A 14132-nucleotide genomic window follows, 5' to 3' on the forward strand; every position below is an offset into this window, starting at 1 on the left:
AAGGAATATGGCAGAGAGAATTGCACAAGCAGAACTGTGTGAAGATCTCAGAGCAGAAATAACTGGAGATATGCAGGGCACACCAGAGGGAACTGGTGAGGATTTTATGGACCATAGGGTGGGAATGACTGGGCAGATACACAACAGGACCAATGGCTGTTGGAAATTCTGGTCACAGAGAGTTGTGAGTGGAGAAGTGTGGTGAAGGGACTGCACACAGTTCTACATTATGGCTGCTGATGTGGCATTGCAGGGAGTGAAAAAGTGCACTGTAAATTTTGAGAAGCTGGCTCCCCTAGGGCAGGCAGCTTTTATCTTTCTCTGTCGTGCTTGTTGTCCAAATGGTAACTGCTGGTGTCTGTATTTCATGACTCAAATGCAATACACAGGAAGGTATGGACTCTCCTCTGATTTCTCATGCAGAATTCACAGTTTCAAAGGTCATCAATACAGAGAAAATTTAGAAAGAGGAGTGAAAAAGAGCAGAAACCTGCCTGAGGTTTCAAAATGTGCCCATTTTTTCACCACTAATACTGGATCCTGAAAATCAAAATGTCTTGCTGTTTCTAATAGCAGATACCAGCAGTCAGGTTACATTATCTCATGCAAGAGATGAGGCTAGTATCCTCAGCCCAGAGGTTTCTTCTATCTCACGATTGACACAGTAACAAATGAAAAACTCCTGAGCTGGGAGTGATGGAGACAATGGCTGATGATTATTTAAAAAGCCAATGTGAATGGGATTTCCACTGAGACATGGGCAGCACTGCCACTTGCCCCTCTCACTCTGCACCATGTCTTTTTTTCATCTGCTCTTGTCCTGATTGCTATTAACTATTCAGAATACTACCAGTGGAAGCATATACAGGATATTTAGAGCGAATCAAACCTGTCATAAACCTGGTTGTTTTTAACAGCAAGGGAAAGGGTCACTTCTAGGAGTCAGTCCTTCTCAGCTCAAACAGCTGTATGAGGAGAGGATAAATTACTTTTTTCACTAACTCTGACCTAAAATTAAGTGAGGTAAGAGCCCCTGCTTATAACTTTGAAGAATGTGAATTCAGATAAGAGAGGAAGTTCACAACTGGGATCTTTTAAATCATGCCTGCCTGGCCCGTTCTTTTCAACACATGAAGAGCCCAATGCCTTCATTAGCATCAGAGGAGTCAGACAGCCTAGGGAGAAGCAGCTTAAACTCTTGAAGGACATTTCTGTCCAGCCTGTCAAGTCTCAGATCATTTATCCAGATATCTTTATGACCACCTCCCTGTGCATTCAGTAATTGCTGAAATCTCCTTCACAAGTGTCTTATGTTTGTCGTAATGAGTTTTTATGCTTGGGGTTTTTATCCTCTAATTTACATCACTCTACCTTGGCCAAATTTAGACACAAGATAAACCATAAATGACTCCAGAAGAGTTTCAGCTTCTTATTATTTCAGAAAGTCACAACCAGTTCTTAAGAACTTTAATAAACCGTCTTTAAGATTAAAAAAAACACCCAGAATGTGGGAAATTTAGTTTGCCTTCTGCTCTCTGAATGCAGTTGCTTAATTCTTTCAGGGTTTTTAGCAATGAAATCTAAGCAGTCACTTTTTGAAAAGCTGGCCAAAGGTAGGGACTGAGCCCAGTCTGCACTGCAGGCACCTCAGGGCATTCTGAAACAGGGCTTTCAGAAGGCATTGCAGTGCTCCTGCAATGGAAGCTCTGTTCACTTTCCATGGGATCTGCATATATCTGTCTCTCTGAGGTTTATTCGGCTTTTACGATGCAGACATTAACGTTTTTCTCACCTGTGAGGTGGAAATAAAAAAGATACAGTTTCATTATTTAATTAAATTAATAAACATAATGAGCCAGTATGGTTTAATAAATGAAAAAATATATATCATTATAGCAACAGAAGGAGGCCTCCAAATGGGTGGAGGCTACATATAGCCAGGGTTCTTGCAAATGAGAATGTGAAGTAATTCTCCCTGCATTTATCTGCAGTACAAAGAAGAGGAATGGGATAGCTACCGTGGGAATGTAAAAGTCATCAGGTGCATTGTCAGGGCCCTGAATCCCTTTGTCCCCAGGCAAAACATCAGCGACATTGTTCTGACATGTTTTCTTTATGAATGGGCAATTATATAAGGTTCTGTCTTAATTTCTTTTGAACCTGTTCCAGAGTTGACCACATGATGTAACTATTCATTAGATAAGGTACACAAATCACTGCTGCAGTCTCGTTCCAGACTGTAATTTGGTTTGGGGTAAATGAGGGCAATACAGTGATAAGATGGAGATCTGAGAGAATTAGGTAGTTTGTGAGAAGGACTGTGATAGTTCACTGCCTTCAGAGGTGTTACTGTGAACTGCCCTGAAGCTGTACCATCTGTGTCATGCAATCAATCTATTTCAGTTGCTCTCGCTAGCAAGGAAGAATATTTTGTATTAAAAGATCTAAACAAAGAGTTACATGCTCAAATAATTGAATATTGTGATGAAGAAAATTAGACTTATTTCATTCTTATTAAATGTGTGTTTTCTAAATAGCATGGTAACCTCAGTGGCTTTATCTTCTGAATTTCCCCATTGGATTCACATCATTCCTATCTCTGTTCAGAGAAATTTTGCCCTCCTAATCTCACTGTTTCTTCTTTCAGCCTTGATTTACAATGCTGACTTGTTGTAATAAGACCAGGCAGTTGTAAGGGACTGCACTGCCCCTTTAAATGTCAATGTATTTGGATTTTGAGAAGAAGCTGGTTGCAAAATAGCAATGGCTTCATTGGGACCCAAGATTTTGCTCAAGTAGTACCTGCATGTGTAGTAGTTAAGTGGGATTATTACAAGTGGTCTTCAAGGAGTCTGATGCAGGCAGTTGCACAATGCAGTACTACAGAAGTTTTAAAGTGCCTTTTGTTTTTTGCTTTCAGCTTGCTCAAACAAAACCAGTCAACTCAAATCTGAATGTTTCAATGTTATGTCATGGTAAATGACTTGAACTGTGTAAACAGAGTTGTCTGGAGAAGGAGAGGAAAACTATTTGTGTCCTACTGTGAAGCATGTGGACTGGAGGGGCTGTGTTTGCACACTGGATAAACAATGGCTGCAGATGCAGAGATTTCAGGTGTTTTCGCATTATCTACCTCTTCTTTGATATGCTTGACTTTATCTATTGAATAAAGAGCTTTTAAACCTGAGCCCCAGCTTTTTCAGATAGGTCTTCAAAACAGGAATACTTTGATACTGTCAACAAATTACATTTCCTGTTACTTATGGAAGAAATTGTCCCTCTGCACTCAGCACTGGTGAGGCCACACCCTGAGGATTGAGTTAAATTTCGGGACTCTCACTACTGGAAAGACATTGAGGTGCTGCAGTGTGTCAAGCAAAGGGCAACCAACCTGGTGAAGGGACTGGAGAACAGGTCTGGGGAGGAGCATCTGAGGGAGCTAGGGTTGTTCAGTCTCAGGAAAAGGAGGCTGAGGGGAGACCTCATTCCTCTCTACAACTCCCTGAAAGGAGGCTGGAGTGAGGTGTCACTCTCTTTTCCCTAGTAACAAGTGATAGGACAAGAGAAAATAGCTTCAAATTACATCAGGGAAGTTTTAGTTTGGATATTAGAAGAAACTTCTTGATTGAAAGGGTTCTCAAACACTGAAATAGGCTCCCCAGAGAGGTTTTGAGGGGTTTTAAAAATACAGAGGTGTGATGCTAAGTGACATCAGCCTTGGTAGAGTTAGAGAAGGGTTGGACTTGATGATCTTAAAGGTCTTTTCCCACCAAAATTATTCTACGATTCTATAATCACACGATTCTGTGATCTTGTGGTCCCATGAACATGTTCAGAAGGTGCAGTTAAGGCAGCAGTACTCCCCTCAACACTGCCATGCTTTCTTAGAATTGCAACAGAGGGCAGGAGCTGCCAACACACTCTTCCTGCAAAGCTCTAAAGTGGTGCCCAATCTGTATTCTGATCTGTGTGTTCTGGAATGTGAACCATGTCCACCACTGCAGCATCTGAGCTCACCTTCACATTGAGTTTCTTCATGTGTGACTTGCAGTCTAGCCCTGGGAAACAAATAGCAGAAATGGTTTCAAAGATTTTTTTGGTGTTGTTGTTCCTTCTTTCCAAAGACAGCAGCCTCACAAGTGTTTTTGTGAAGGTGAACCCCAAAGGTGAGGAAGTTCAAGTGCCTTATGTTTAGTAACTTATGTGGCTGTGTCCTGACCTTCTTTTTATGTGAAATGAGATAGCTAAATGATATATTCTTAGGGCTGTCTCCTCATGCTTTTCTAGCCATGGTTTGGCAAGTTTGCTGTTTCTACATAACATCACCAATATACATTAATAGAAACATGGTTTATATAGTTTCTTAGGGGAGGATCTCCCACAGAGCAAAGGCAGTATTCAAGAACTGACTGAAGAGATAAAATAGGAGAAATACTTGCTTCCTGGTAGTGACAAATATTCTTGACATTGCAAAGCCATCTTTCATTAGTCCTATAGTAAGTTACTCCTGCTTCTTAAAGCTCTTTGTTCATTTGGGGAAGGTTTCAATGTATGTCGCTCCCCTAGGGCAGAAAAACTTTGTGGAAAAACTCTGATCAGCTACATTATTTAGTGTTAAATTGCCTTATAATTTATTATCAGATTGTAATTTTTCAGCATATTATTCAAAGATCTATCTCCAAAGGTCATTAAAAAAAAAAAAAAAAACAACACCAAAACCAGAAGTGGCTGAATCATACAATCAATAAGGTTGGAAAAGACCTCAGAGATCATCAAGTTCAACTTATCACCCAACACCTCATGACTAACTAAAACATGGCTTCAAGTGCCTCATCCAATCCCTTTTTGAACACCTCCAGGGATGGTGACTCTACCACCTCCCTGGGCAGCACATTCCAATGGCAAATAATTATTTCTGTGAAGAACTTTCTCCTCACCTTGAGCCTAAACTTCCCCTGGCACAGCTTGAGACTATGTCCTCTTGTTCTGTTGTTGGTTGCCTGGGAGAAGAAACCAACCCCCACCTGGCTACAACCTCCCTTCAGGTAGCTGTAGAGAGCAATAAGGTCTCCCCTGAGCCTCCTCTTCTCCAGGCTAGACAACCCCAGCTCCCTCAGCCTCTCCTCATAGGGCTTGTGCTTGAGACAGTATCACAGTATCACAATATCGCCAAGCTTGGAAGAGACCTTGAGGATCATCAAGTCCAACCTGTCACCTCAGACCTCGTGACTAGACCATGGCACCTAGTGCCATGTCCAATCTCCTCTTGAACACCTCCAGGGATGGTGACTCCACCACCTCCCTGGGCAGCCCATTCCAATGGCAAATAACTCTTTCTGTGAAGAACTTTCTCCTCACCTTGAGCCTAAATATCCCCTGGCACAGCTTGAGACTGTGTTCTCTTGTTCTGGTGCTGGTTGCCTGGGAGAAGAGATCAACCCCTTCCTGGCTACAACCACCTTTCAGGTACTTGTAGAGAGCAATGAGGTCACCCCTGAGCCTCCTCTTCTCCAGGCTAAACAATCCCAGCTCACTCAGCCTCTCCTCATAGGGCTCTCACCAGCCTGCCCCAGCTCACAGAGTTGTCACCAAGAGATCTTTAGGGAACACTCCCTAAAGCTGCAGCAGCTGAAGGAACCACCAGTTCAGAATAGAAGTTTAGAAATACAGTTTAAATGTATACTGTCAATATTGTTGGTTGGTTTGGGTTTTTTTTCTGTTTTAAAATAATAAGTTATTAGCAGTCCTCAACTTCTCCTTGTCAGGTATGTGCTCAGTTTTTTAAAGGCAGTTATGTGCTTGGTTTTTTTGAAGGCACTTTTAACCAAAAATATTCTGGAGCTAGAAGTGTCCATGAAATAGTTGCCGTGTTGCAGACCCCTGAGTGCTCTGCACATCAGCAGCGTTTTGTGAGCTGTGGGAATGAGCCAGCAAAAATAATTCCTACAGGTTTTGTAAGCATCAACATATAGATGATCTAAATACGCTTTCTCTACTCCAAGTTCTGATTAAATTACTTCTGGTTAAATCACTTCTGGTTAAATCATGGCTGAAAAAAAAAAACCCAAACAAGTTTCAAAGTTTTGTCACTGGGTGGTGAAAATGAGAATGTCTCTGACTGTTGTGGAAAGGGAATTTCCAAAAAGAGTGAAGACTAAAAATGCCACCCAGCCTGAAGAGGGAGAGAGCAAAAGGTGACATTACACTTTTTAAAGGCTGGAACCAAGACACTGAGCTGATGATCTGGATGTTCTGTAACAGAAATAATCAGTTTTCAGAGAAAGTTTGTGTGTGGCATCAAGTGAAAATAGGTTAGGAGTCAGTCAATCTTTAGAGCTGACTTCATAAGGAACCCAGGGGGCAGAGAAGGCTTTAATCCTTAGTGTTTTCCTTGGCAGTCCCACGTGCAGAAGCCAGATGCAGTAGGTATTCAGTGAGCATTTCTTTTTCAGTAAACTTGGTGACTTCAGAGGGCAAATTATGGAAAAATGCCGTGGGTGCACAGGGGATGTTCAGGTGGAAAAATACTTTGTGGTCTTTTCCCCAGGGTTTGGATGAAGGTCACTCAAATACAATGTTCTTAGAGCAGTTCTGGAGATGTGACCTCTGATCTCACAAGCTTAAAATCAGAAGATGGGCAAAGACTTGGATCCTAATGCTGGTTACTCTGCCATGTTAATGGAAAATCATCCACTTCCAAGCTTCAGCTGATCTGATTTACTGTTTGCAGAGGCTCCACTCAAAGTGAGATGTTACACTGGATACCACAGGTCTCTTCCCCAAAAATTGATGCAGATTTTTGTTTGTTTGAGGGGCCTTAACCCCCCATCAACCTGACTCAAAACATGATGAGCAGATTAGAAAGAAGCAATTTCTCATCAGAAATTAAAAGATTGTGCCTGTGTTACTTTTTTTTTGCTCAAAGCAGAGCCAGCATCAAAACTAACTTGCTCAGTCTTGTTCCACTGAATTTTGAAAAGCCCCAAGGATGAAGATTTCACAGTCTCTCTTGGCAGCCTAAAATCCATAGCTGAACCATCCTCACTGCACTGTTTGAAATGCGTTGCTTTTTGTCCTTAATACCTCTGACTCTATCTCCCGTATGATGCTGTTTAAGATAGGTAGATGCTGTCCTGTACTTGCCCTCCCCCTGCTCCCCTCACTGCATGCCCTCTTCACTCCCTTAGCTACCTCCATGGTAAACAAACCCCTCAGTCTCATCTGGAACAGCCTTGTCCATCTTAGTGACCTTCTGTTCTACATACTCCAGTTTGCCAGTCTTGCACCTGCACTGTGCAGGGCAGCCCGGGGTGCAGGCTCTTCCCTGCAGCACAAACCCTCTGAAATGGAAGGGAGTAACAATTTCCCATGACGTGCTACCTAGCTCATACAGCCTAGCGTGTGGTTGACCTTCAGTGCTGCAAGGACACGCTGCTGGCTTATGGTCACCTTGCAGACTCTGTTCTGCAGTGATGATCCCCTGCCACTCTTTCCCTAGCTTGTACTGACATGTAGTGCTTTTTCTGTCTCAGACTCAGGACTGGGTATTTGTGTTTGCTGACCTCCATGAGCTTCCTTTTGGCCTGTAACTTCATTTTAATGAGTAGTCTCTGACTGATGGTCCTGTCTTACACCATAGCAACTGCTCCCAACATGAGAGTGCAGATGATGGTGTCATATCAAAGGCACTCTGAGTGTATTTGTGAGACCATCAGCATCGCGACTGAACTGCCAGCAATCCAGCAGAGGGCAATCAGTCTCTGTTAATTAGCACACAGGGCACAGAGCAGTGTCATCCAGGCCACCCCTATAACCAGCTGTCGAGGTGGTTCCTAGAGAAGCAGGTTAAGATCTAGGATGTACACCACAGAGACCATTGGGGAAAACTGAAATAAAAGATACATTTATGTTTGTTATGCAGTTGTTGGACCTTGAGGTTGTGTTTGATAATAGTGGATGTGCAGTAATAACACCTCAATATTGAGACAGAAAGGATCTGGGGTCAAAGAGGGCTGTTTGTACAGTGGTTTAATTGTTTTCAGTTTTCATAGGACTATTTCAGGGAACAAAGAGCCAAAGACAGGGTACTGAGAAAAGCATAGGAGACTTGGGGCTGGGCAGCAGAGCTCAATCTGCCTATAATGTCCTTAAAAGCTGAGTGGGCTTGAGAGGTAAGGGGGGGATGAGTGGGGTTGAAATTCACCCCATCCCTGGCAAGATTTAAGGGCAAGGCAGGGCAGGGTTCAAGCTACCCCTGGGAAACTGGACAGGATTTAGGGTGGTAAGTGCGTGGGTGGAGACCCCAGGTGGAGCTGGTCAGGGTCATTAAAGCCTACTCGGGGACCTGACCAAGGTAGGAAAGGGGAATAAAAAGAAGTAAAATATTTTGACTCTGCTTTGGAATTTCACAGGTAACAGGCTGTTGTAGCATGGCCTGTAATATGTAGTTCAATGGCTCTACCAAGCAAGCAATATTCTTAATGACAAACAGCAGGGCCTGGATTTCATAGTATCAGTCAGGGTTGGAAGGGACCACAAGGATCATCTAGTTCCAACCCCCCTGCCATGGGCAGGGACACCCCACACTAGATCAGGCTGGACAGAGCCTCATCCAGCCTGGGCTTAAACACCTCCAGGGACGGGGCCTCAACCACCTCCCTGGACAACCCATTCCAGGGCTTCACCACTCTCATGGTGAAGAACCTCCTCCTCACATCCAGCCTGAATCTCCCCACCTCCAGCTTCATTCCATTCCATTTCCCACTAGTTATCTTAAAATCCCAGACTTTGTTTGAAGAAATCCAGATATGAAGGCTCTCATAGCTTGATTTCAATATCCTAATGCTTCAAATCCTACTGCTGCAATGCTCACGTTAGCCTACACTCCAGCTGAGGTTTCAAGCCCTTTTCTACTTGTTGCTACATTACATATTTGCATGACAGGACCCGCTACCAATTCCCTACCTGCACAACTAGAGTATCTGTTTAACGTTCACTCCTTCCATCTTTTCCACAGCAACGTGCTTCTGCTTTTATGAGTACACCCAGACACTCTTCCTTAACAGGAGGCTAGAGGATTGGTCTCTTATGAATGGTGGGCTTACCAGCCCACCAACAGAGAGCTTCCTGGCCTGAGCTAATAATTGATATTACAGCAGTTGGAAAACATCCACAGCATCTGCCTGGGCTTCCCCAGTGAGGCAGAACCCTACTGACCCACCCATTCAAGGTTACTTTTGAATTAGGACATCTCCTGGTGTTCCTATTTCACTAAGAGCAGTCCTTTAAGTTGCCAATCTAGCTGTACTCACCAGATGGCTTCAGTTCTTGCTATTGTACTTTCTGGCTTTTCCTGGAAATGCTACAAAGTCTGTTGCAAATGTTTTATGAAGTCTAGAGATCTTTGTGCTCCTGGCACCAGGAGTTTCTGTAACAGCCAATGGAACTATGGCTGATCCCTCACTGAGCTCACCGGGACCTTGGGAATACATCTTTCAAAGGAGTCTGTAACTCTGCTCTCATTCCCTATAAGTATACGGTCTGCTATCCCAAGTCAAGATTTGGAGACCCAGTCCACCTTCTCTTCTTAATCAGGCTTACTGCACACACACACATTCACAAATAACAAATACAGGCTATTAAGATAATTTATCTTACTGTTTTATTTTAAACAAGCTTGTCTCTAGGCTTTTGCACTCCTTCAGGCCAGGAGACCAATGCACAGAATTACACACCAGGATTAGTTGCAGTAGCAGTAGATTCTTAAAGGACATCTATGCCCTGATATCGTTCATAATGCTTTGTTAAATTACTTCTGTTTCTGAGTTATCTGTTACTTGCTGGTGGTTAAGTAATTCCTATTTGCACAGTAGATGAGATCCTGTGAAGATAAGAGTTTCTCAAGACTGGTGGAGATAACACCACCAGTATCCTTCTTCTGGACTATGTAGTTATTTACCTCTGTTAATTAGTTCTGGGGTTTGATATATATCACCACTCGCTTCTGTGATATGAAACTACATAACACTCTGTGTTTGCATACAATCATCCACAACTTTGTTTTCCTTGGCTACACAGGTAAGATACTACAACTTGAACTACTGGAAATATCACAGTCCAACAGGATTCCCTGACGTATCTGTAATAGACCAGGCTGTTGGCTGGTCATTATCACAAATACCTCAGATGGAAGTTTATCCATTATACACCTGGGGAAACTACCCCAGTGCTTGCTGCTGACTTGGTGACTTCTCGACTTTCTGTTTTTGTACTTGGACACTGTTATTTTTCATTGCTTTTTCCTGTGCTACTCTCATTCTTTCTCTCACAGCTCCCATCTTTAGAGCTTTTATTAGGCACTATGATTTCAGACCAGCAATTGTGGTGCAACATGAAATGTACGGGGGCGATGTTGAAAGACTGGTCTGGTTGTAAGCTGCACTTCCACCCTTGCTCTTAAGATGGTACTCTAAACTTGGGTATGCAGTCCCTGCACTTGGCTTTTGTCCTTGCTGAAATGACAGAATTTCTCAAGTGGGAATTTCTAATGAGAGCTAAGGTGAAGGATTTTTGTGACTTGGAACAAAAGGCAGACCATGTCACTGTGCTTTTAAGATTTGAGCATGTGTGTGATTCAGAAAGAATAGATGGAGGTTGTAGACAGGCGGATGATGGTCTCTTCTCCCAGGCACCCAGTACCAGAACAAGAGGACACAGTCTCAGGCTGCGCCAGGGGAGGTTCAGGTTGGATGTTAGGAAGAAGTTCTATACAGAAAGAGTGATTGCCCATTGGAATGGGTTGCCCGGGGAGGTGGTGGAGTCGCCGTCATTGAAGGTGTTCAGAAGGAGACTTGATGGGGTGCTTGGTGCCATGGGTTAGCTGTTTGGGTGGGTTGGATTGGTTGATGGGTTGGACACGATGATCTTGAAGGTCTCTTCCAACCTGGTTTGGTTTATTCTAATAAAGGTTTATTCTAACAAGACAGAAAGAAAAATGCAATGGATGAATAAGAGATTCTGGAATGATCTGGCAGCCTGAAGCTCTGATGCTGTCCCTAGGACTGCAAAACAGGCAAATCTCTTTTTTTTTGCTGAAATTTGTCCAAGGATAAGAGCTGGGGCCATGTGTGTTTCTGGCATAGGATACTTGGGTTGACTGTAGCCTGGCCAAGACAATGTGGCTGCTCAATGGCTGCCACCAATGCACTCAAGATGTGTTAGACAACTGATTTTGCTGTTTTATGTCTCTATGCAATGCTTAGTGTGGATTTTGGGGACAAATTTGAAAGGTAAATGTAGAAGAGAATTTCAATTCATCATTATAAATAAGCTGACTTCCCTTTCCTTCTTTTCTCTCCAAAAGCCACTTCGTGTAAGTTTTCCTGATGCCATTCACTACACAATTTACTGTACTTTACAGAAACCTTTAAAATACTTTCAGAAGATAAAAATGGGGGACTCTTACCTTTTGTAGCTAACATTGTTTCTCCTACAGGTTCAACAGACTTCCTTACTTTTACAATGGCTTTTATCTCCCCCATTTCCTGCTAATCACAGTTCAGAGTCTCATGGATTTTTTTCAGAGACTAGGATTACACTTATATGTTTGTAGTAAGCTTAAAATATCACCCAGCTCTTGCAATTTCCCCCCTCTTCCTTCTATAGAAACTGTAAGACAAAAACAGAGAAACAAAAAAAACCCCACCATGCTCTACCATCCTGATTTGTCAGATAAGCACGTTGGATTCAATTGTACATACCTTCAGCACTTAAAATTTCCAGGAAGGTTAACAGGAGCTTTGTGAGAACATGGAATGTAAGGGCCAGGGCCATTCAGAAGGAAAGGAATCCATGACATGTACTGTGCAAATTATGTCTGTCTCTACACCAGCACTGAAACTACTTCTACAATACATCAAGGAATAGACATTTTGGGTTAGGTTTGAAGAAAAGAAGGAACTGAAGAAGTGGTAGGGTTGATGAGAAAATTGGAGACTATATAGAGAAAAGGTTCCTGTAGTATTTTTTCTACAAACTTTCTGTAATCATTTTTGCTCTTAAAGCATATTGCTATAAAAAGCTATCTTAAGTTCCAGGTCACCAAAGGACAGTTTACTCACACTCAGCTTTTCAGATTATGTTGGGTGTTTTTTTGTTTGTTTTTGTTTTTTCAATCTAGTCTGACGTAAAAGAAATGCAATGTACTAGAAGAAGGTACAGAGTAGTTTCTCTGGCAAGAGCACAGCCCCCAGTGGCAAAACTGGCTTTCTTGTTCCCTTGGATTTGTAGCCAGTGTGTGAAAATAGGAACTCCTTGGTGGTTGCCGCAGTATTTCCACACACTGGTTTATTGACATGGTTTCTATAGGTCTACAAAGGGCAGCACATCCTGACTGTGCTTATGTAATGTTGATAGATTCCCTAGAATCATGGGGTGACTGAATTGCACAGAACCAACATTGTCCTACCATAGCTAGTCTGCCCAGAATTTTGTGTTGTTAGACACTGTGAGGAACACTTTTGGCCAGGTTGTGCTTCGTGTTTCTTCATGCTTACATTGCTACCTTCAGCCTACAGCCATAGAGAGGAAATTGTGTGTAAGGAGGTTTTGACATCAGCTGTCATATTTGTTAGGTAGGGCCAAGCTGGAATCCTGAGATTACAGGAATAAGGTCAGTCAGAATCAGCCCAAGTCAGAAACTAGAAAAGTCAAGACCTGCTCCAGGAAAGGGTATCATTGCAGCCAGGATAAGCACTTCATTTGCTCTGTGGGAAACCAGATACAGTAAAACTGTATAGACTTACAATCTACCCCTCAGCTGCTGGGTCTTACCAGATTCTTAGTTTTTATAAAACCTGTTTGCAACCTTCTGCCAGACTGGAAGCCCAACGGCGCTTCCGATGTGTGGCCACAACCTGGGAAAGAGAATTCAATCCCTGCAAAGTCTTACATAGTTCATCCTTCTTTTATCCCTGTGCTCTACTACCTTTGAAACCACTTCCACCATGAATTACAAAAACACACTGTTCTGCAATACCAGGATTTATATCAACATAAGTGGGCAAATGAAATCTCTTGAGTCGGATATACTGCAGTCTGAAGCTTTCATGAGAGCTGTAATGAGCCCCTGATGATAATTCAGAGAGTCCACAGATGTGGGAGCTGCCCTGGCTGCTGTATCTGTTGCCTTCTCATAACTGAGAACTCCTTAACCATCTGTCTGTTGCTCACTTCTTGTACCTTAGAGCTGCTGTCTGGCTGGCAGCATTGCTACCGAGAGAGGGAGGAATGTGTCACTGCTTGCTTGTCCAGCTAATATCAGTCTTCTAGGGCTTTTACTCCTTGGAGAGACTGTAGAAAGTATTTTTTGCTTGGGAGAACAGCCCAGGAAAATAAAGATTGTGTTCGTCCGTCATAGGCACTTAACACTTCAGTATCTTAATGTCTTTCTCAACTTGGAGTTTCTTTTCCCCATCAAGAAGGGATACATTATTGATACTGCTAAAAACCTCACATTTTCCCATAACATTTGGCTGGTGAAACACTCTAACCTCTTGATGTAATAATTTTTTTTCCTGTTATGATGGTTGAACTTGAGGCTTCTTCTGGAATGGGACAACTCAGTGACTCTCACATTTTAGGATACAACTCTCCAAGCTTGCCTTAAAGCCTTGCTTTTTCTGTGTGGTGATTTTTTTGCTTTTATAGTGTAGGATACTTGATGGGTTTCCAGAGGTTTGGATGTGAATCCTGGTTTGGTAATTCTAAGTAACCTCTAAATAAACCAGAAATTTAAAATATTGTACTCAGCCCTACTGCTTTACACTTTTGGTTTTTAATCCCTTATATACAGATTCTGCCTGGGTCCAGGCATTCAGAACCAGAATCTTTTTCCACTACAGAAGGAGCAAGAGCGGGTTGAGTCAAGATGCAAGAATATTAGGAGAAGTCTTTAAGGAAAGAACATTACAAACTAGGAGCTTTGCTTTTTAGTCTTTGCTTTTATTTCACTCCCACGTAGCTTCCAACTTCTTCATAAGAAGAAGGATGTCTGCTTTGCAGGCACCTCTCCTCAATGACCTTGATGATATGTTTCTGTATGAAAACCTAGGCTTTGTTAAAAAGAATTTTAC

The sequence above is a fragment of the Melanerpes formicivorus genome, unplaced genomic scaffold, assembly GCF_026170545.1.
Source record: "Melanerpes formicivorus ecotype bairdi unplaced genomic scaffold, bMelFor1.0.p_v2 SCAF_8, whole genome shotgun sequence".
NCBI lineage: Eukaryota > Metazoa > Chordata > Aves > Piciformes > Picidae > Melanerpes > Melanerpes formicivorus.